Genomic DNA, 24,646 nt, shown 5'->3' with positions numbered 1-24,646 from the left:
TCTCTGTAAAAGCTCAACCGTCTTGTCTCTGGTAAAAGCTCAACTCTTCCAGTCTCTTGCAAAAGCGAATCTCTCTGACTCCTCTCCACGGCTTGGGCTCCCTTGTGTCTGCCGGTAAAAACTCATCTCTCTTGGCCACACCCCTGCCTTGGGTTATATAGGCCCCCGCCCCTCAACCTTTGCGAACCTCCCCGACCGCTCTTCCTCCGCCCTCTGTAGCCAAACCCCTGGCTCATGGTTGGTCGAGCGGGGCTGGTTCACTCCTCCCCCTCTATTACGAGGTGGAGACACGCCTTTCTTCCCTGACTCGAGCCTCGTGGTCAATGGCGGTTATTGGAGGGGAGGTGATTGGGAATCGAGGCTCAGCAATGACGAGAGGGGATGTAATATGGCAATCGAGGGTCGGCAATCACGAAAGGGGGGATGTGAAGGAAATGGGGATTTCTGGGGATGGGAATGGAAGGGGATCTATTCTCTTTCACTGGTGCAATGGAGTATTTCAATTAATGGGAGACACAGCCTTATCTTAAAACACAGAATAAGATATAACTATCGAACATGAATATCCTATGATTGGCTGACGTGTATGCTTGTGGACTATGGGACGCCCTTTGACCTTTATACAACCACAAACGGAGGGAGGAGGGGTGATATTTTACAACCTTTTACAACAACATTTTACCACAACAACAAAATAAAAAAACATTCTCATATCCACAACACTGCACCCTCCTCCCCTTAGGCACGTCCCGGGCCTATTACTTTTACCTTCGTGTGGCACGTAGGTGTAGTTCCCTCTACTTTTAACCTGACCCTGAGTGCGGCAGTTTTAAAACATAAATAAATGTGTCCCGCTGCTCCATTGCACCCTGCCTAACAGACTTACGCCCACAGTTAACCGAATTGCGGAATGGTCTTCAAACTATACACTGACGGTGGGAAGCATTATTTACAATGACTCTGCTTTTATTTACAAAACTAACCCAGGACCTGTAATTGTTCTTTCTGGGGGGAGGACAGTCTGCTCTGCATCAATGCACCATTAAAGCACCCAAAAACGCACCAATACACACCCAAGCACCAATCGGTGCAGTCCCCATTGTTCAATGAATAAAATAAAACCAACAAACCCAACCCTGCAGGTGTCTCTTGCTCTTCGGCTCCCTCTGCTGGTTATTATTATTTCTTCCAGTTGTTGTCATTTTCATTTGCTTTGCTTACTGGCGGCCTATTTGCAATAAAGCTTGCCCAAACGTGTCCATTTTATTTATCTTTATGTCCCACCAGGCCGACTATGTGTATGGTTCACCTGTGGGGCATTGGTGCCCTGTGGCCAAGGTCCGCCAGCAAGATTTCGGGCCCTCATGGCCGGTTCCAGCAGAGGGGCCATGCCCCAACCCATGGGGTCCATAAGTGGTGCTCGGCCACTGACATGTGGTCCATAATGTGGTGCATCGATGCAGACAGCTGGTTCTGGGAATTTCGGGCGCACAATGGCCGACCCACGCACGCTCCCCTCGGCGCCCAACGGCGCTCAGGTCCTCATGTGGGAGACAAAAAGGGGGGACAAGACAGATGAGCGAGGGGTAAGGTCTCAAGGGTACACATCAAAAAGGCAATGCAAGGCGAAATGCGTACGGACGGCGAAGTGAGAAAGCTCGTCCCTACCGTACGTCACCCCCCTGTTACCTAGCCCACCCTTGCCCTTACCCCATATGTACAAAACCTACACATTACCAATTCGTCACTACTGTCACGTCTTCCCCATATTTCCTCTATACCAAATTCGTCACCACAATCCCTCTACTTCAAAAATTTGCCATCATCAATTCATCATCAATCCTCATAAGGAGGCAGAGATGGAACATCAAAGCACAATGTCACACCCACGTCATGATGCGTCTCACATTCCAAACATTTGCATCATAAAAAATAATCAAAACATGGCATGGTGTGGAGTACCTGTCACCTCAGGTGAGTGGATGCAGATGGTGCGAGGAGATCCTTCATCCTAACTATTTTCTAAATGACTTTAACACACTTTACACTACCCGGGGTCTTTCTCCTGCCAAACCATTGGCCCTCTTACACTATGGGTTCTAATAACCAATTCCCATTGGCCAAACTGTGGTGCTCCTCAATTTTGGGGTCTCACTCCCCCGATTCATCTCCCGGTGCTCTAGCACAATTTCTGGGCTGCGACGTGTACCTCTCCCAACAGGTCTACCCACCTGCACACCTCCACCACTGTAGTTGCCACCCGAGCTTACCTAGCTCCTCACCCTAACCTAACTAACTGGGGACAGCCCCTCTCCTGGCTCTGTCACCCCATGGTGCCCTCTGGCACTGGGCTACCCGGGTCCGTCCTCCGGATCCTCGGGCCCCATCCACAACAACTACTACCGGCTCCCAGAGCCCACCTGCGGCCTCACCTGGCCGACATCCTTACAGTGGTGGAGTGCCCAAACCAACTACACACACTAACAGGCTACACGCCCAGCCATTTCCACAACACTAATGCACCCATCCAAACATCATTCTTCCAACCGCACCACAGATGCCCATATCCAACCACAATTTACCTGTACCCTCTACCTAACTCTTACACTACCCGCCCCGGGTATCCGTGATGGGGGTCCACTCTTCCCCCATTCACACCTTCGCACCATCCACTCCACTCCACAATTTCCACCATTCTCACTCCACGACCATCCATTCCACTACTCCATACCATTTATTCCATACACCTGTCTTTCATTCACCTGTCGTTGCACACCTGTGCAATCTCACCTGGTGCCACCTGCACCCTCCTCCTCTTTCTGGACCAGTTGGTCAACGCAACACACATCACCATCACTCACTCATACACTGCTCCACACACCTGTTCAGTTGCACACCTGTGCAATCACACCTGTTCCATTCTCACCTGTTCAATCCTCACACGCACGGCATCATCTCAGCTAACTACTCCCCTCTGAAACTTGCGCTTCCCAGTCGTCCCTTTAAACTATTGCGCTCCCACGTCATTATCATCCACACTAAACTACCTGCGTCCCCACTACAGGTATCAATCACTAACTAAACTTAACGTTACCTAAGGTCATCTTCGCTAGATCCCTACACACCATATCCTAACCCACCCGGGCTAGTTTTCACTGCCATACACCCCATAATCTAGTGCTCCTTTGCCCCCACCTGTGAGGGATGGTGGATTTGCCATCCCACCACATCGGGGGTCTCTCACTACCAATTTCGCTCGTCCAAATCCAACAATTCAAAAATTTTCCATTTACTGCCAATTCCATTCACTTTTCTAAATTTCGTTTTAAATCACTATCACTATCACCATCACCCGTCTACTTATTACATCCTCTCGGTGCGCCAATTCACATCTACAGCCCGGCTTCGTACAGCCGAGCAATGAACGCGGGTCGTTTTGTGCCAGCGGCTGGATACGTCCCGCATTCGGGGCAGGGACGGAGGCTTACCCGGGCCGAGATCCCATGCACCACTTCGGCGTGGAGCCATCCAATGTCCCGATCTCGACCTGCCGGCACGTCTCAATAGAAAGTGGTCGCCATGACGACCCTTCCTATCGAGCTGCCCGCTCCGCCTTGTGGAGCCCGGACGCGGCCGCTCCACGCGAGGCCCAGCGTGGATCGCGCACGGCGGTCCTTTCGAACCCGCCGTGGCTCGGATCTCCGCTGGTTCTCGCGGCACGCGAAGCCCGGCACGCACCGAGGGCCCGATCCGGCTAAAAGTCGACCTAACCTTTAACCCGGTTATCGTCGACGCCTCACCTGGATGCCTACAAGCATACGCTACCCCTTTCGTGCTCATACATGCAGCCGTTTCCATGCTCTTGGTCGTACCTTCTCTAACACACCTCGGTACACTCATTCCGCTCACCGACTTGGTCACACACCTGACCACCGAACACTTTGGCACACATTCGTTGCTCGCACACCTCACCAATACACCGCTTCGCGCCCCCTCCTCGGTCACCTCCTCTGTGACAATCACAGGTGTGCCCTCACCCGCACACCCAACCACGTGTCTCACTACCAATTCCAGCGTGCATTCCCACTCACGCTCTACCATTCCAGGTGTGCATCCTTCTATTCCATGTGTACATCCTCGCTCACCTGTCACAACCAGCTCACTCTCCTTGTCACTCTCACTACTCTCACCTCCACTCTCGGTCGCGCACTCACCCTTACTCTTGACAGCATGCGCTTTCCCCATGCACCCGTCCGTTACACACCTTTCTCGCGCATCCTCCCACGCACACTTTTTCGTTACTTCCTCCGTAACACTCACCACACCGCGCTTCCCTGTGCTCCCTCGCACACGCGCTTCGACCGGCTCACTCCTGACGGCACACTCACTCCTCGGCGTGCACTTTTTCCTCACACCCCATGGTCGGACATTCTCGCACACCTCTTTTTTCGCACACCAGACCTGTCGCACACCTCACCAACGGCCTTTCACGAACACCCGGATCCAAACCAATCCCCAAGCCGACTGAAGCTTTCCTCACATCATGTACATTGCCACTCACCTTGGCACCTCCTTTGCCACCTGCAAACTCTTTATTTGGTTAGTGAGCATCACATCATGATTTGAACACAGACCTTGTACATATTCCATGACTTCCTCCTTTATCTCCCTCTTAGTTTCTGTCCGTCCCTTCTTAATTTCACTCACCTCTTCTCCCACTTCCTCTAATTTTTGTTTAACCTCTTTTATTTCTCGGTGCGTCCCCTCAAGTTCGTCCTCTAAGGCTACCGTGACCGTCTCTATGTGCATCCTCACCTGCCGGTCCTTTGTCTCCATTATCTCTGTCACCTCGTCCACCCTCATTGTCAGTTCCTCCCTTACCATCTGACATTGCCTCTGCGTCGCTATTAATTCGTTTTTAATTTCTTTTTGTGTCGCCTTCAACCCTCCTAGTACCGCAGTGTTCTTTTGAACCTGCTCCACTAACTTAGTTTGTCCCTCTGTCAGCTGCTCCACCTCCTCCGTCAGATCTTCTATTCCCCCTTGTAACTTAGCCGTATTATTCCTCACTTCTTTCTCCATACGCTTTTCGCCTCGCTTTACCTCCTCGCGTAGCCCCGAGACCTCCTCACTCACCCCTCGTCGTATTTCCTCCATCTGGTTCCCCATCTGTTCGATTTCCCGGGCGGATTGTTCCCCTATTTCCCGCAATTTGTCCTCCATCCTATTTTCTAACCCCATTAACCCATTTTTCACCCCCTCTAACTGATTCTCCTGGGCAGCCATTCTATTTTCCACCCCCATTAACCCATTTTTCACCTCTTTTATCCCGTTGTCTAACCCCTCAAAATTATTGTCTAACTTCTCACCGGTACCCCTCGCTTCGTCCCTCATTACCCCCATTTGGTTTCCCATTACCCCCAATTGCTCACTCTGAGCATCCATCCGGTTCCCCATTACCCCCATTTGGTTTCCCATCCTGTTTTCCATCCCTTTGAAATTATCGTCTGTTTTTACCATAAAGGCCATCATCTGTTTCATAAACAGGTTCCAATTCATTGGCATCTCGGGTTCGGCTACCGCGACCATGGGCGTGGCTAAATTTGGTGCCGCAACAACCATGTGCGCGAGGACGCCATCTTGTGCACCTGATACACCCTCAACCACACCTTCTTTACTCTCCTCCACCCTTTCCTCCACATACATTTCCCCGAGGTCCTGGGTCGATTCTACCCCGTCTATCTCTCCCACCGGCATCCCGTCGCCTTGAACAGCCATGGCGCGATTTCAAAATTCGGGTTTTTATACAACAAACAAATTTCGGCTTTATAATTTCGAGCGCGTAAACGCGCTCCGGGTCCGATCTCACTCCTCGACACCAATTGTTATAGATCGCGGTTAGATGTTATAGACCGAGCGGTGGTGTAAGACCGCGACCTAACAAAACTCACCCGATTCACCCAGACTTTGGCCGTATCGCACCGTAGCTGCCCAATGAGGGGAAAAGACAAAAACGACGAATGCAAAGAGGAAAACGAAGGCAAAGAAGTTGGAAATACTACTAAATTTATTTACTATGTACACACATAAGCAAGAAGAAAGCAGGCACGTTTATTTACAGGCACATGAGACGCAGGTGACACAGTGAAAATGATTAGCTTATGCAGACTTGACTTAACTACCCAGGACAGCACAAACAAAGACACTGACTCACTCGGGGAATGCCAGGAATGGCAGAAGGTGGACGGCTGGAGGTGCACGCTTGGTGGAGCCAACACGGAGCTTGGTGGAGCCAACACGGAGCTTGGTGGAGCCAACACGGAGCTTGGTGGAGCCAACACGGAGCTTGGTGGAGGGGAACGCTCGGTGGAGCCAACACGGAGCTTGGTGGAGCCTTGGTGTGACGGGTTCTCTCTTCTCTGTAAAAGCTCAACCGTCTTGTCTCTGGTAAAAGCTCAACTCTTCCAGTCTCTTGCAAAAGCGAATCTCTCTGACTCCTCTCCACGGCTTGGGCTCCCTTGTGTCTGCCGGTAAAAACTCATCTCTCTTGGCCACACCCCTGCCTTGGGTTATATAGGCCCCCGCCCCTCAACCTTTGCGAACCTCCCCGACCGCTCTTCCTCCGCCCTCTGTAGCCAAACCCCTGGCTCATGGTTGGTCGAGCGGGGCTGGTTCACTCCTCCCCCTCTATTACGAGGTGGAGACACGCCTTTCTTCCCTGACTCGAGCCTCGTGGTCAATGGCGGTTATTGGAGGGGAGGTGATTGGGAATCGAGGCTCAGCAATGACGAGAGGGGATGTAATATGGCAATCGAGGGTCGGCAATCACGAAAGGGGGGATGTGAAGGAAATGGGGATTTCTGGGGATGGGAATGAAAGGGGATCTATTCTCTTTCACTGGTGCAATGGAGTATTTCAATTAATGGGAGACACAGCCTTATCTTAAAACACAGAATAAGATATAACTATCGAACATGAATATCCTATGATTGGCTGACGTGTATGCTTGTGGACTATGGGACGCCCTTTGACCTTTATACAACCACAAACGGAGGGAGGAGGGGTGATATTTTACAACCTTTTACAACAACATTTTACCACAACAACAAAATAAAAAAACATTCTCATATCCACAACAATATATACTGTATATGTATATGACAAAGCACAACCATAAGTTCAGCTCTTCAAGTCTCACTGACTGCGAGAACATTTGCATTGGACAAAAGTGAGCAGTTCCTCAGGTCCTGGATCCTTGGTCATTCACACAATGCTCAGATCATCTCCTTCAACACTCCAACCATGGTTTGCTGGACTTGGGGCATGTACAGTGCCTATAGAAGGTGTGCAACCACTTTCAAATTTTTCACCTTTTGTTGCTTTATAGCCTGGAATTAAATTGCATAAACGTCAGACTTTTTAAACCTTTATTTACATCTCGTAACTCACAACTTTCAAGTGAAAAACAAGTTCTACAAATTAAAAAAAAAAAAATTAAACATACAAAACTAGAATATCTTGGTTGGATCAGTGTCCACTCCCCTGAGTTAATACTTGGTGGAAGCACCTTTAACAGCAATTACAGCTGTGAGTCTGTTGGGATAGGTCTCCACCAACTTTACACACCTTCATTGGGCAATATTTGCCCATTTTTCTGTACAAAACTGTTCAAGCTCAGTCAAGTAGCGTGAGGAGCGTGGATGGACGGCAATCCTCAGGTCATGCCACAGATTTTTAATTGGATTTAGGTCTGTGCTTTGACTGGGCCAATGAAGGACATTTTTATCTTTTTGTTCCTCAGCCACTCCAGTGTAGCTTTGGCTGTGTGCTTCGGGCCATTGCCATGGTGAAAGTTGAACTTCCATCCCAATCTCAGCTTCTTTTTTTTTTCTTTTTTTTTGGATACAAGATCGAGGCTCATGAAAGAGCTAACAAAGCATGTCGGTAGCTTTCTTGAGAAGGGCAGCAGGTTTTCCTCTAGGATTTTCTGTATTTTGCTCCATCCATTTTCCCTTCTATCCTGACAAGTGCCCTAGTCCTTGCTCTTGCTGATGAGAAACATCCCCATAACATGATGCTGCCACCACCGTGCTTCACAGTAGGGATGGTGCTCTTTGGGTGATGTGTTGTGTTGGGTTTGCGCCAAACATAACGTTTTGCATTTAGGCCAAAAAGTTCCATCTTGGTTTCGTCAGACCACAAAACTTTTTGCCTCATGGCTTCAAAATCTCTGGAGTGTTTTATTTGTTTACCTCAAATGGGAGTCAAGGTTAACTTTAATTGAGTATTGCCTTCCTTCTTGCCACCCTACGGTGCAGGCCAGACTTGTGGAGTGCTTGGGATATTGATGTCACATGCACACAGTGACCAGTCTTTGCCATAAAGACCTGTAGCTCTTTGAAAGCTGCCATTGGCTTCTTGGTGGCTTTTCTGATCCATCTCCTCCTTGTTTGGTCATCCAGTTTGGAGGGACGGCCTCATCTAGGCAGGGTCTTGGTGGTACCATACACCTTCCACTTCTTAATGATTGTCTTGACTATGCTCCAAGGGATATTTAAGGCCTTTGATTTTTTTTATACCCATCCCCTGATCTGTGCTTTTCCACAACTTTATCCCGGATATCTTTTGAAAGCTCATTGGTGCTCATGGTTGAGTCTTTACTGTGAAATGCACTACCCAGCCAAGGAACCCAACAGGATAGCTGATTTTATTCTTAAATAATCATAATCCCTACAATTTAACACAGGTGGAGGCAAATTAACTTGGTGTGTGATTTTGATGGTGGTTGTCTCCACCTGAGCTAATTGACAATTGCTATTATAAGGGGGGTGGACACTTATCCAACCAAGTTATCGTAATTTTTTTAAATTTTTTTTGAATACAGAATCGAGGCTCGTGTAAGAGCTAACATATTGAACATGAAAACATGCAATGAAGGGAGCGGGAGACAAGAAGGGGAGAGAGGGAAGCACACAAGCACAACAACAGAGGAGAACAGGCATGTCGGTAGATCTGTGGGAGGGGCAGGGCTGGGGGAGGAGGGAAGGTACACGGTACAAAGCAAATTAACACTTCTAGAAACCCCAGGAAATAAGCAGGGGGTTCAAAGAGGTGGATCTGGGGTGAATTAACGGGGGTAGAAAAGATCAAGGTTTTGGATGGCGGAAGATAAGAGATGGTGGTGAACAGCTGTTTTAAAGACCTGGAGGGAGGAGAAGGACTGAAGAGAGTAAGGGAGGTTGTTGCAGAGGTGGGAGAAAAGAGGAATGAAGGAGTGAAGGTGAGCAGAGAGTTGATTTTGGCGGTTTCACCAGAAGAAGGTTGCAGGCAGATCTTGTGCATCCTGTAGGAATATTTGGGGGACACAGCACAGACAGAGCAGGGGGAGCAAGGCCGGAGAGGAGTCTGTAGAATACAGAAAGACGATCTACCTGCCTGCGTTGAAAGATAGAAAGGCCTTCAGAATCGGATTCATCACGGGAGATTCCAATGATTCTGAAAGCTTTGGTTTCAACCGCGTGAAACTGAGATACGCATGAGGCAGGAGCACCAGCCCAGGGGGGAGAGCAGTATTCCATTGAGCTGTGGATGAAAGCTTTGTATGTGGTGAGGAGCTCAGAAGTGCCCAGAAAGGACCGCACGACGGAGGATTCCCAGACGGCGATTGGCTTTGTTGGCCACCTTGGAAATGTGGTTTTCCCAGGAAAGGTCATGGCAGATAGTGAGACCCAAAAGCTTGAGTGACAGAACTTCTTCAAGAGGATTGTTCAGAAAGTGGATGAGAGGGTTGTCCAGACGGTCTTTTCGGAGAGACAAAGTAAGAGTGTGACATTTGTCAGGATTGAAAGACATGTTCCACTTGTTTGACCAGTTTTTGATATTGTCCAGGTCTGCAGAGTGTGAACAGGCTGCTGCCTGCCGATCTGAGGGTTGGGATATGGAGCGGCAGAGAGTAGAGTCATCAGCAAAGAGATAGAGAGGATTTTCCAGAGAGTCGGAGAGATCATTGATGAAGACCACAAAAAACACAGGGCCCAGAACACTGCCTTGAGGAACTCCAGCCTGAACAGGAAGGGGAGAAGAGAGAATTCCATTCAGGGCAACACGTTGACTACGACCAGAGAGGAAGTCCACAGGCCATGCGTGGAGGTTTCCATGGATACCATACGAGGAGAGTTTGGCGAGTACGGTGGGGGTGCCAGACCGTATCAAAGGCACGTGATATGTCAAGGGAGACAGCTCTGATTTGCTGTTTGGCATTAAGGGCCTCCATCCATTGTTGAGACAGCAGAAGCAACATATCCAGAGTAGAATGACCTGGTCTGAATTCAAATTGATGATCCGAGATCAAGCCATTGGAGAAGAGGAAAGATTTCATGTCAGAAGCGATGATTGATTTAATGAGCTAGCTGATAATTGGGAGCAGGCCGATTGGTCTGTATTTGCAAGGGTCTGTTTTTGCACATTTTTTGCGTAAATCGGTAATGTCGGCTGATTTCCAAGCAGATGGCAAATGACCTTGAGCAAAAGTGAGGGTGAAGAGAATTGAGAGAGGGTGCGAAAGAGCGGCAGAGCAGGATTTTAGGACCCGTGGGCTGATGCCGTCAGGTCCAGTTGCAGAATCAGAATCGGGGTTTGACAGAAACTTCTCCACCTTATCAGGAGAGAAGGACACAGAGTCCAGGAGCAGCTGGGTACGAGTGGGTAAGGCGAGTACAGAGAGAGATGGGTTTGGGACACAATATTTTTCGGCAAACACAGAGTTTAGGCATTCAGCTTTTCATGTGCGGAGTCAGCTGTGTCGTCGTTTGAGGTAAGGGAGGTGATGGAGGGGGAACAAACACCAGAAACAGATTTGACCAGACACCACCAAGATTTGGAGGAGGGAGACAGGTTTGAGAGTTCAGTCTTGAGAGTGAAGAGATAGTTCTTCCTGCCTCTCCTGAGGGAAGACTCACTTGTTCCGGGCTTTGTGTAAGGAACTGAGATTGCCTTCAGTTGGATTTGCCTTCCAGGATGCAAAGGCAAGTTGTTTCAGGGCAACTGCCTCACCACAAGATTCAGTGTACCATGGACGGGAGGAAGGGTATGACAGCTGAAGACGAGATGGGATAAATCTAAGCCTCTCCTCAGTGAAAGACACATGAAAGCCCGCTTGGAGTTTGCAAAAAAGCACCAAAAGGACTCTAAGACTGTGAGAAACAAGATTCTGTGGTCTGATGAAACCAAGATTGAACTGTTTGGTTTCTGTCTGGCCACTCTGCCATAAAGCCCAGATCGGTGGAGTGTTGCAGTGATGGTTGTCCTTCTGGAAGTTTCTCCCATCTCCACACAGGATCTCTGGAGCTCAGCCAGAGTGACCATCGGGTTCTTGGTCACCTCTCTTTCCAAGGCCCTTCTCCCCCGATTGCTCAGTTTGGCCGGGCGGCCAGCTCTAGGAAGAGTCCTGGTTGTTCCAAACTTCTTCCATTTAAGAATTATGGAGGCCACTGTGCTCTTGGGAACCTTCAATGCAGCAGAATTTTTTTTGTAGTCTTCCCCAGATCTGTGCCTCGACACAATCCTGTCTCTGAGCTCTGCAGGCAGTTCCTTCGACCTCATGGCTTGGTTTTTGCTCTGATATGCATTGTCAGCTGTGAGACCTTATGTAGACAGGTGTGTGCTTTTCCAAATCATGTCCAATCAATTGATTTTACCACAGGTGGACTCCAATCAAGGTGTAGAAACATCTCAAAGATGATCAAGAGAAATGGGAGGCACCTGTGCTAAATTTCAAGTGTCATAGCAAAGGGTATGAATACTTATGTCAATGTGATATTTCAGTTTTTTGTTTTTATAAATTTGCAAAACTTTCTAAAATACTGTTTTCTCTTTGTCATTATGGGGTATTGAGTGTAGATTGATGAGGGAAAAAATGAATTTAAACGATTTCAGCATAAGGCTGCAACATAACAAAATGTGAAAAAGTGAAGGGGTCTGAATACTTTCTGTATGCACTGTATCAACAATATCAATGTTCACCAGGATGTTGATCAAGGTAATTTTGTATCTCGTGAGCTGTAGGAATCCCAGCGAGTAAACTGCCCATTGGAGGTAGGCTTCCGGTAGATGAATGAATGAATGAATGATCGTTTTAAGGCCATTTTCCCCGCTAGAGCGGGGGTTAGCCTTGCGGGCCCCATGACAATCATGGTTCCCTGTTTTGAGGCAATGTTTTTTATGGCCGGATGCCCTTCCTGACGCCAACCCGTAGTCGCCTCTTACGATGCGCAGGGAAACGGTGTACCTATTCTAAATCGGGGTTACACACCGGGATCATTCATCCCAGCAAGCTGGTACTCAATTTGCCGACCTCGGAAGGATGACAGGCTGAGTCAACCCCACTGGCGTTAATTTAGCGATCGACCGGGATTCAAACTCAGGATCCTAGGATCCCAAGCCAGCACCCTAACCGCCAAGCCAACACCAGGCTCCGGTAGATGATGATGATGGCTTCCAGTAGATGATGTAGTGAAACCACGTGTGGATCGTTCGACCAACACGTCCAAGAATGGTAAAGTGTTTGAAGATCCCAGCTCCATGATGAACTTCAGCGCTGGATGGAGAGTGTTGAGCTGTGTTAAGAATGCGTCACATGCCATCTGAGACTCAAGCACTTGGCTGCCAACCCCGATATTGCAGACCAGTACAATGCAGGTGTGTTCATGATATTGAGCGGAGGACACAGTACGTTACATCTACGTATGTTAGAAGCAACATTCGTCCATTACACGGACCCTACTCCTACATTATGTCGTCAAAAGGAATTTGTACATTCCCTCATTCTTTTTCATCATGGAAAGATTAAAGGTATTTCCCCGACCACTGTCCATGGTATGTCTGCAAATGGCGAGTCCCCGGTTTTGGGGGAACCCCATTCCCCCTCCAAGGTTTTGGTGCTGGTGAGTCATCGCTATCTACTCCGCTCCAGCCAATCTGAGCCAGGGAGAGTGGTGACTGAGTCAACCAATGGGTGTTCAGAGTACCAATTACGTCATGACTGATGAACCAATCGGTATCGCGCTTACATAGACCTGCTTATAAATGCATGATCTCTCACCTTTTTCGTTCTCTTGCTGTGAATTACCTTGAGTACAGCATGAAAAGCTGCGGTTATTTCCTTATTATGTCGTGTTTGTTTTCTTGTATTTTAAAGTTCTGTAGTACCAAACATCTGTTTTCTTTACCTCTATGAGTGTATTTAAGTCAACTTGTACCTGGACCATCAGAAGTAGTACATAAAATGACAAATGATTATTTTTAATTCATGTAAGAACAAATTATTTACCAACCGTTTTACCTCCGCCACTGAAGGTGCACAAAGGTTATGTGCTCACCGAAGGTTTGTCTATCTGTCTGTCTGTCTGTGGGATTGTGAGCACGATATCTCAAAAGGTTGTGGACGAGTTCTGACAAAACTTGGTGGATGAGTTGATTTGGCGACAAGAAGAAGCCGATTAGGTTTTGGTTCAGGTCCGAATCCAGGTCTGGCCTATCAGTGAATACAAAACGTAACCTGTTCAGCCTGGTGTCGGTATGCTCTCGACCGAGTGTCTTTGCACTGAGTGAGTCATAATCCCCAGGACAGGGTGTTAGCTGCTTATACAAGATTTGTTGATACCATTTACCAGGGTGAACCTTAAGCCCCCGTAGTAAAAAATATCACCTAACAGTAACACAGCAATTACAACACCTCCTTAGACATTGAGTGCGTCCGTATGACATCCGTTACATTTGATATTTTAGGAATTGTATGCAAGTGCTGCAGCTCTCTGTCACAAACTGTCAACCTGTTCTCATGATCTGCATCTCAGAATTCACAAATGACAGTTGGTATATCTGGTTTCATGCGTAGGTCTTCAATTGGGCGATGTAACGATGAATACGAAGCACACAACTCTGCAGAACGCTTCCGTAATGACTTTTTTCGGAGACCTGAGAACGGATGTTTTAATGTTTTGAATTCCCAAATCATGGATTTTTGGTCGTCCGCTGTGCTCGCTGTCGAGTACACTTCCAGTCTGAAATACCTTTTTCCCCCAAAGATGAACATTTGATTTTGATGGTGCTGGTTTTCCAAGGCGCTCCTCGAAGTCTTCTTGCACCTGTTTCATCGTCTTGTTTGTGTTTGTCAAATGGGATGCGGCAGGGATGATGAAAACGATGACGTCTGGCGGCAGGCATGCAGGGAACGACATCACAACATTAAAAGCCAAAGGAGCTAGGTTTGATCATGCCGGCACTTTGCCAACGCATGGATTTTCACCAACAGAGAAACCTATGTTGCTTGCCTCTTATCAAGTTGCATACCAGGTTGCTAAGTCAAAGAAACCTCATAGAATTGGGGAGGAACTGATAAAGCCGTGTGCCCTTGAAATGGCGAAGATTATTCTCGGCAAGAAGGCAGAGAAAGAACTGCAACAAGTACCTTTATGAAATGATGTGATACATAACCGAATCATTGACGTGAGTCAAGATATTCTGGAACAGATTGTCGCAGATATTAAGGTGTGTCCAGTGAAGATTAGCCTCCAAGTGGATGAAACAACAGATGTGTCAAACTGCTGTCAGCTACTGGTGGTTCGGTACGTAAAGGACAAAGAAGTTGAAGAAAACTTTCTCTTCTGTTAGTCACTGAAAGCAACTGCGCAAACTGTAGATGTGTTCAATATGACAAAATAATTCTTCAGAAAACACCAACTCAATCTGAACATGATTGGTTCGATACGTACTGATGGAGCACCAGTCATGTTGGGCAACCGTTCAGGCTTTGCTACACGAATCAGAAAATAAATTCCAGACGTGAAGATCACCCACTGCTTTCTTCACCGGCATGCACATGTAGCAAAAGCACTGCCTCCATACCTGAGGAAGACTTTGGATATTTGCGTGAAAACAGTGAACATGATTCGTGGTCGAACTTTGAATCATCGACTGTTTCAGTTGTTTTACAAGGAAATGGGTCAAGAACATACTGTGCTTTTGTATCACACACAAGTGAGATGGTTATCACGTGGTCGTGTATTATCCCGTGTGTTTGAATTGCGAGAGGAAATTCAGCAGTTTCTCCGTGAACAGCGGAGATCTCGCGAGATCACGGCGAGGTCACGTCTTTTCGAAGCTGCTCCATGCGCTCACGCTTTCGAAGCTAAGTGATATTTCTCAATCGTGTTTTTGTCGAGACTGTATCTATCTTTCGGTGTATGTACCTATAGCGTATCTTTTGGAAAATTTTCGGTGCTAATTTTTCGTACATGTATACACAATCGTCGGTTAATGGTATCGAGTATTCTGCGGCCTAGTACTCGTAGGCTTGGACTACCGTACCGTCTCCGACCTTGTGGTTTGTTTTTCTCTCAGCGATTCGTCGAATGCGCTGAAATTATTTTCGTTCACCGTTTCGTCCCAGTCGTTCACCCCGTACCTCCTCGTTTAATATCTGTACTCACAAAAAAAAAAAAAAAAAAAAAAATTTTTCCTTCCCAGGTCTTATTCGTTTATTTGTTCTTTTTGTTCGTTCGTTCTTCGTTCGCGATCACGCGGTTAGAAATGTATAATCTCTCCCCTGAACAACTATTTTCTCTCATATATTATAACACCCTTTTCTTCTTTTCCTACAAAAGGATGCTTTCGTCTTGCTCACCAAATCTATTCATTCCAAAAAATATATATAATACCATCTCTTACAGTTCCTCCTTTCTACATTCCATAAACTATCCAGAACTCCACCCCTCCTCCAGTGTCCTCAAACGTATTTTTGACTCGAAGGTCTGAAACTCATTTTGCAAAAAATGTTCGTTTCCCATGAATCGTACACTTTTCAAAATCCAATCTCACCCCTCCCCTCCAAATCCTCCCCATCACCCATCCCTTTCAAATCTCCCCCCTTGCCCCTTCCCTCCCCTCCCTCCTAAACTCCCCCCACACCCCTCCCCTCCGAGACTCTCCCTCGCTCCTCCCCTCCTAGACTCCCCTCTCACCCCTCCTCCTCAAAGCATCCTCCCTGCTTCTTCCTCCTTCCAACTTTCACCTTCATCTCCCCAAACCTTCTGCCTTGCTCTTCCCCCTCCTCAAATAACACCTCACTGTGCCTCACCCAATCTCCATCAAACCTTTTGTCCGCCCCATTCTTCCCTTTCTCCAAGCTATTCTGAAATTTCTGACACACCTTCAACAGCTCTCCCTACCTCTTCCTCCTCTTCCACATCTTACCCTACCCCTCCCCCCCCCTGTTCTGGACCCGATGCTCCCCCTTCCTCTTCATTAACGGTATGGACCTCAAACATCCGGGGCCTTCGCTCAAACTTGACTGACCTCTCCATACAGGTTGCTTCTGACAAACCAGATGTGATCTGCTTAACAGAAACTTTCCTCCTTCATGATGTCTCTGATGCCTTAGTATCTCTCCCAGGTTACTCCCTCCTCCGGTATGATAGACCTGAGCCTCGTCCTGGAGGTGGGGTTGCTATCTTTATAAAAAACTCTCTTCCTCACTCGCCCTCCACTGCCCTCTCTCCACCTCACCCCCAGGAATACCTTTGGCTACGGCTTCCCCTTCGCTCCCACCTTTTGTTCATATGTGTGTTGTACCGTCCACCAATCAGCGATGACTCCATCTACATCTCACTGTCTGATAATATGGACCAACTTCTATCTACCCATCCCAACTCTCTCTTCCTCATATGTGGTGATTTCAATTGTCACCATGCCAGTTGGCTGGGTGTGGGTACCTCTCTCACCAGCCATGGCTCTTCAGCAAAGGACTTCTGCGACTCACTGGGACTGACACAATCTGTCAATTTCCCGACCCGGATCTCAGTCAACGGAGCATCTTCTCTTCTGGATTTGGTTATGACAAACTTCCCTGAAAATGTCTGCTGCTCTTCTTCTGCTCCAATCAGCTCATCTGATCATGTGCTTGTCAAAGTGGACATCTCTCTGACCATTCTCAGAGAGCCTCCTCAGCGTCGACGAGTCTGGCATTTCACTCAGGCCAACTGGCACGGTCTTCAAGCAGCCATCAATCATCTGGACTGGTCTCCTATCTCTACCACCTCTGACATCAACTCATCCTGGGAATTCTTTCAAAGTAAATTGCTCTCTCTCATGCACAGATTTATACCATCTCGTCTTCAGTTGTCATACCCTTCCTCCCGTCCATGGTACACGGAATCTTGTGGTGAGGCTGTTGCCCTGAAACAACTTGCTTTCGTCTCCTGGAAAGCAAATCCAACGGAAGGAAATCTCATTTCCTTTCACAAAGCCCGAAACAAGTGTGTGTCCACCCTCAGGAGAGCCAGGAAACAATATCTCACCATTCTCAAGACCGAACTCTCTTATCTGTCTCCCTCTTCCAAATCCTGGTGGCGTCTGGTCAAATCTGTTTCTGGTGTTTGTTCCCCCTCCATCCCCTCCCTCACCTCAAACGGCTTAACGGCTGACTCCGCACGTGAAAAAGCTGAATGCCTCAACTCTGTGTTTGCCTCTAAATCTTGTGTCCCAAACCCATCCCTCTCTGTACCCACTGTACCCAGTCGTACCCAGCTGCTCCTGGACTCTGTGTCCTTTCCTCCTGACAAGGTGGAAAAGTTTCTGGCAACCCTCGACTCTGATTCTGCAACTGGTCCTGACGGCATCAGCCCACGGGTCCTAAAATCATGTTCTTCTGCACTTTCACTCCCTCTTTCTGTTCTCTTCACCCTCTCTTTTGCTCAAGGTCATCTTCCATCTGCTTGGAAATCAGCCAACATCACCGCTTTGCACAAAAAAGGTGCAAAAACAGATCCCAGCAACTACAGACCAATCAGCGTTCTCCCAATTATCAGCAAAGTCATGGAATCCATCATTGCTTCAGATATTAAATCTTTCCTCTTCTCCAATGGCTTGATCTCTGATCATCAATTTGGTTTCAGACCTGGTGACTCTACTCTGGACATGCTGCTTCTGCTTTCTCAACAATGGATGGAGGTCCTCAACGCCAAACAGGAAATTAGAGCTGTCTCCCTTGACATTTCACGTGCCTTCGATACGGTCTGGCACCCTGCTCTGCTCTCCAAACTCTCCTCCTTTGGTATCCATGGAAATCTCCACGCATGGCTGGCGGACTTCCTCTCTGGTCGTAGTCAACGTGTGGCCCTGAATGGGTTTCTCTCATCTCCTCTTCCTGTTCAGGCTGGAGTTTCCCAAGGTAGTGTTCTGGGCCCTGTGCTTTTTCTGGTCTTCATCAATGATCTCTCTGACTCTCTTGAAAATCCTCTCTATCTCTTTGCTGACGACTCTACTCTCTGTCGCTCCATTCCTCATCCCTCAGATCGGCAGTCTGCAGCCTCCTCACTCTCTGCAGACCTGGACAAAATCACAGACTGGTCAAACAAGGGGAACATGTCTTTCAATCCTGACAAATCTCACACTCTTACAATGTCTCTCCGAAAGGACCGACTGGACAACCCTCCCATCTACTTTCTCAACAATCCTTTCCAAGAAGTTCTGTCGCTCAAGCTTTTGGGTCTCACTATCTGCCATGATCTTTCTTGGGAAAACCACATTTCCAAGCTGGCCTCCAAAGCCAGTCGCCGACTGGGCATCCTCCGTCGTGCGAAGTCCTTCCTTGGCACACCTGAGCTCCTCACCACATACAAGGCTTTCATCCGCAGCTCAATGGAATACTGTTCCCCCCTCTGGGCTGGTGCTCCTGCCTCACACCTTGCTCGGCTTCACGCTGTTGAGGCCAAAGCTTTCAGAATCATTGGAATCTCCTGCGATGTAGTCAACGCCGAGGGCCTTTCACTCACTCACCGCAGGCAGGTTGGTGGTCTTTCTGTCTTCTACCGACTCCTCTCCGGCCTTGCTCCCCCAGCTCTCTCTGTGCTCTGTCCCCCCAATATTCCTTCAGGTCGCACAAGATCTGCCTGCAACCCTCTTCTGGTTAAACTGCCAAAGTCTAGGCTCTCTGCTCACCTTCAATCTTTCATTCCCCTTTTCTCCCGCCTCTGGAACAAACTCCCCCACTCCCTTCAATCCCACTCCTCCCTCCAGGTCTTTAAAACAGCTGTTCACCACCATCTCTTATCTTCCCCCATCGAAAACCTTGATCTTTTCTACCCCCGGTAATTCACCCCAGAGTCCTTGCAGTGTTCATATGTTTTAATCCTCTCCCACCTCCCCCCCAAGTCCTCCCGATGTCCCTGCTCTCAAATGTTGTGTTTGTGTCCTTCCCCCTCTCTTTTGTGTCCTTCCCCCTCTCTCCCCATCTTGTCTACCGCTCCCCTTGTTTTTTGTGTTTTGTGTGTCGGTTTGTCTTTTTGTGTGATTAATGTTAGCTCTTTCACGAGCCTCGATCTTGTATACAAAAAAAAAAAAAAAAAAAAAAAACAGCGACAAGACAGCTGAATATTTTGATTCTCCTGAGTTTGTTCAGATGCTTGCCTATTTGTCTGATGTGTTCACAGCACTCAATGAGCTTGATCGCTCTCTGCAGGGAAAGGGGCTCACCATTGTGACTGCAAGCGAGAAGCTGGTTGCATTCACAGAAAAACTTGTTTTATGGATTAGGCGTGTAACGAAGGGAAATTTGGTGAATTTTCCATCCCTTGAAGGAACAGTCACTGAGGATGCTTCCTTGCAACCTGGCTTTGTTTCAACTATTATTGAACATATTCAAATGCTGCAATTTTCATTCAATGGCTACTTATCGTGTGCAGAGCTGCAAGTGTGTCATAACTGGCTCAGGCACCCTTTCCGGATAAATTTGGTGGATATTGATGATGACAGTGACGTCAAAGAAGATCTCATCTATTTGAGAAGCAACCATGGAATCCAAATGGAGTTCACCGAGGGTCACCTGGAGCACCTTTGGGCGTCTCAGCTGGAAACATTTCTCATACTAGATAGGAAGGCTCTCGCTGTGCTAGTGCCTTTTGCGACCACGTATCTGTGTGAAACTGGATTTTAGTGTCTGCTTCATATCAAAACCAAATGCAGAAATCGGTTGGATGCTCAGCACGACATGCGAATAGCACTCAGCTCCAAGACCCCGAGGTTCCATACCATCATAGAGAACAACCAACAGCAACGAAGTCACTGAGCTTGGTGCACAAGCACAATTTCTTGCAACACACCATGCAAAGTACCAGCAAATGGAATAAAAATCTTTACTAATTTGAAGTTACCTTGGTATTGTAATAAATCATTCAGTTGCCAAATATGTAAATTTGTAAAATATAAATAAATTTAAAACCATGATGAATCTGTTATTGATAGCCATGATAATTTTATTATTCTTTCATGACAGTGGGGACAGGGGTGCGAGAACGACTTGGTGCTTTGCAAGGGGTGCAAGTAGGGGAAAAGGTTAAGAACCCCTGCTCTAGATATCCTCTACCCAAATTCATTACACAGCCCCCCCCCCCCCTCCAACCCCCCCTGGAACCATAGCTCCTGCTAGGTTCACTGCAGGCGCTACCATTCCAGTCTTAACACTTACTGTCTCACACCTAATTAACCTACGAAATAAAGCAGGAGGGCTGTGGGAAGTGAGCCGGAGCTACTTACCTATTCTCCTTAACATGCTAATCCCCTTAACAATCATGCAATCGAATATTTACAATCGTTTCGATTCGTCGCTCCTGTGGTGGGAGGAAACAGCAACACTCAAAACCTACCTTAAACACAAACCTTAACCTTAACCAAAAATTCAAAAATTCGAAACTCCAATAAACATTTGTACAACCCCAGTCTACAGACCGCGTCCCCCGGTGGATGCCACATTGCCACAAGACGCAACCTTACCTGTGGGGCCATCCCAATGCACCCCTAAATTTCCACAGGCCCTGTCCTGGTGTTGCAGGTGATTGACATGGCTCGGTGGATTTCGCCCTCATTCATTCAACACAACCCCTTAACCACTCATACTCATTCCAACACTCATCACGACACAAAAATCATTACCAAGCACGTGCTGATTACACCCCCCCCCCCCCCCCCCTGCAGGACCATGGCATTGGTGTCATATCACATATGTGCATTTCACTCAACTATGCAGCGGGGAGGCAAAACATTGGGTTAGTGTTGCAAAACCATTTTCCGCACTTGTGCTGGTGTTGAAAACCACTTTCCACACTTGAGGTAGTGTTGCAGAACTACATTCCACACTTGTGCTGGCATTGAAAACCACTTTCGGCACTTGAGCTAATGTTGCAGTACCACTTTTCGCACTTGTGCTGGCATTGAAAACCACTTATTGCACTTGTGTTAGTCTTGCAAAACCACTTTTGGCACTTGTGTTATTGTTGCAAAAACCACTTTCCGCGATCGAGCTGGTGTTGAAAAACACTTTTTACACTTTTGTTAGTGTTGTAAAACCACTTTTCGCACTTGTGTTATTGTTGCAAACACCACTTTCCGCAATCGTACCGGCGTTGAAACCCACTTATAGCACTTGTGTCAGTGTTACCAAACCACTTTTGTAACAATTTGTCTTACAAAACCACTTTTGCTCTTGTGTTAGTGTTGCAAAACCACTTTTTGCACTTGTGTTAGTGTTGCAAGTCCACTTTTCGCACTTGTGATGGTGTTGAAATCCACAATTCGCATTTGTCTTGGTGTTGAAAAACCACAATTCGCACTTGTGCTCGTGTTGAAAACCACTTTCCACACTTGTGTTCGTGTTGCCAAACCACTTTTCGCACTTATGCTTCTGTTGAAAAGCACTTTCCGCACATGAGCTAGTGTTGCAGAACTACTTTCCGCACTTGTGCTGGCATTGAATACCACTTTCCGCACTCGTGCTAGTGTTGAAAACCACTTTTCGCAATTGGGTCAGTGTTGCAAAACCACTTATCGCACTTGTGTTCATGTTGCAAAGCCACTTTCCTCACTCGTGCTTGTGTTGCAAAACCACTTTTCGCACTTGTGTTATTGTTGCAAAAACCACTTTCCACGCTCAAGCCGGTGTTGAAAACCACTTATCACACTTGTGTTAGTGTTGCAAAACCACTTTTCGCACTTGTTTTATTGTTGCAAAAACCACTTTCCTCACTCGTACTGGCGATGAAAACCACTTATCGTCCTTGTGTTAGTGTTGCAAAACCACTTTCGCACTTGTGTTAGTGTTGCAAAACCACTTTTCGCACTTGTGTTTGTGTTGCAAATCCACTTGTCACACTTGTGTTAGTGTTGCAAAACCACTTTTCGCACTTGTGTTATTGTTGCAAAACCACTTTTCGCACTTGTGCTTGTGTTGAAAAGCACTTTCCACACTTGTGTTAGTGTTGCAAAACCACTTTTCGCACATGTGTTATTGTTGCAAGACCACTTTTCGCACTTGTGCTTGTGTTGAAAAGCACTTTCCGCACTTGAGCTCGTGTTGCAGAACAACTTTCCGCACTTGTACTGGTGTTGAATACCACTTTCCGCACTTGAGCTGGTGTTGCAGAACCACTTTCGCATTTGTGTTAGTGTAGCAAAACCACTTTTTGCACTTGCGCTCATGTTGAAAACCACAACTCGGAATTTGTCTTAGTGTTACAAAATCAATTTCCACACGTTTGCTGGCATGGAAAACCACTTTCCGCACTTGTGCTAGTGTTGAAAACCACTTTTCGCAATTGGGTTAGTGTTGCAAAACCACATATCGCACTTGTGCTCATGTTGAAAATCACTTTATACACTCGTGTTAGTGATGCAAACCTCTTTCCGCACTCGTGCTACTGTTGTAAACCACTTTTCGCACTTGTGTTCGTGTTGCAAACTACTTTTCGCTCTTGTGTTAGTGTTGCAAAACCATTTTCTGCACTTGTGCTGGCATTGAAAACCACTTTCCGCACTTGAGCTGGTGTTGCAGAACCACTTTTCGCACTTGTGCTGGCATTGAAAACCACTTTTTGCACATGTGATAGTTTTGCAAAACCACTTTCCACACTTGCACTGGCGTTGAAAACAACTTTTTGCACTTCTGTTCATGTTGCAAAACCACTTTTCGCGCTCCTGTTAATGTTCAAAACCACTTTTATGCACTTGTGTTAGTGTTGCAAAACCATTTGTCTCACTTGTGTTAGTGTTGCAAAACCACTTTTCGCACTTGTGCTGGCATTGAATACCACTTTCCGCACTCGTGCTAGTGTTGAAAACCACTTTTCGCAATTGGGTCAGTGTTGCAAAACCACTTATCGCACTTGTGTTCATGTTGCAAAGCCACTTTTCTCACTCGTGCTTGTGTTGCAAAACCACTTTTCGCACTTGTGTTATTGTTGCAAAAACCACTTTCCGCGCTCAAGCTAGTGGTGAAAACCACTTATCACACTTGTGTTAGTGTTGCAAAACCACTTTTCACACTTGTGTTATTGTTGCAAAAACCACTTTCCTCACTCGTACTGGCGATGAAAACCACTTATCGTCCTTGTGTTAGTGTTGCAAAACCACTTTCGCACTTGTGTTGGTGTTGCAAAACCACTTTTCGCACTTGTGTTTGTGTTGCAAATCCACTTGTCACACTTGTGTTATTGTTGCAAAACCACTTACCGCACTTGTGCCCGTGTTGAAAACCACTTTCCACACTTGTGTTATTGTTGCAAAACCACCTTTCGCACCTGTGTTATTGTTGCAAAACCTCTTTTCGCACTTGTGCTTGTGTTGAAAAGCACTTTCCGCACTTGAGCTCGTGTTGCAGAACAACTTTCCGCACTTGTACTGGTGTTGAATACCACTTTCTGCACTTGAGCTGGTGTTGCAGAACCACTTTTGCACTTGCGTTAGCAAAACATGTGTAGCAAAACCACTTTTTGCACTTGCGCTCATGTTGAAAACCACAACTCGCATTTGTCTTAGTGTTACAAAACCAATTTCCACACGTTTGCTGGCATTGAAACCCACTTTCAGCACTTGTGCTAGTGTTGAAAACCACTTTTCACAATTGGGTTAGTGTTGCAAAACCACATATCGCACTTGTGCTCATGTTGAAAACCACTTTATACACTTGTGTTAGTGATGCAAACCACTTTCCGCACTCGTGCTACTGTTGTAAACCACTTTTCGCACTTGTGTTCGTGTTGCAAAACCATTTTTCGCACTTGTGTTCGTGTTGCAAAACCATTTTCCGCACGTTTGCTGGCTTTGAAAACCACTTTCCGCACTTGTGCTAGTCTTGAATACCACTTTTCGCAATTGGGTTAGTGTTGCAAAACCACACATCGCACTTGCGCTCGTGTTGAAAACCACAACTCGCATTTGTCTTAGTGTTGCAAAACCAATTTCCACCCGTTTTCTCGCATTGAACACCACTTTCTGCACTTGTGCTAGTGTTGAAAACCACTTTTCGCAATTGGGTTAGTGTTGCAAAACCAGTTATCGCACTTGTGCTCATGTTAAAACCACTTTTCACACATATGCTCGTATTGCAAAACCACTTTCCACACTTGTTTTAGTGTTGCAAACCACTTTCCACACTCGTGCGACTGTTGTAAACCACTTTTCGCACTTTTGTTAGTGTTGCAAAACCACTTTTTGCACTTGTGTTATTTTTGCAAAACCACTTTTCGCACTTGTGCTTGTGTTGAAAAGCACTTTACGCACTTGAGCTTGTCGTGCAGAACAACTTTCCGCACTTGTACTG

General features: G+C 47.0%; 1 pseudogene; it reads left to right on the top strand.

The window, feature by feature from the left end:
- The first annotated feature begins 14,202 nt into the window (after positions 1-14,202).
- On the top strand, positions 14,203-19,990 carry LOC144891494 (protein FAM200C-like; annotated as a pseudogene).
- The last annotated feature ends 4,656 nt before the right edge of the window (positions 19,991-24,646 follow it).

This window comes from Myxine glutinosa, chromosome 4 (assembly GCF_964187855.1).
Source record: "Myxine glutinosa chromosome 4, kmMyxGlut1.1, whole genome shotgun sequence".
Classification (NCBI taxonomy): domain Eukaryota; kingdom Metazoa; phylum Chordata; class Myxini; order Myxiniformes; family Myxinidae; genus Myxine; species Myxine glutinosa.
The sequence above is the reverse complement of the archived record's forward strand: the minus strand, read 5'-3'. Positions and strand labels throughout refer to the sequence as shown.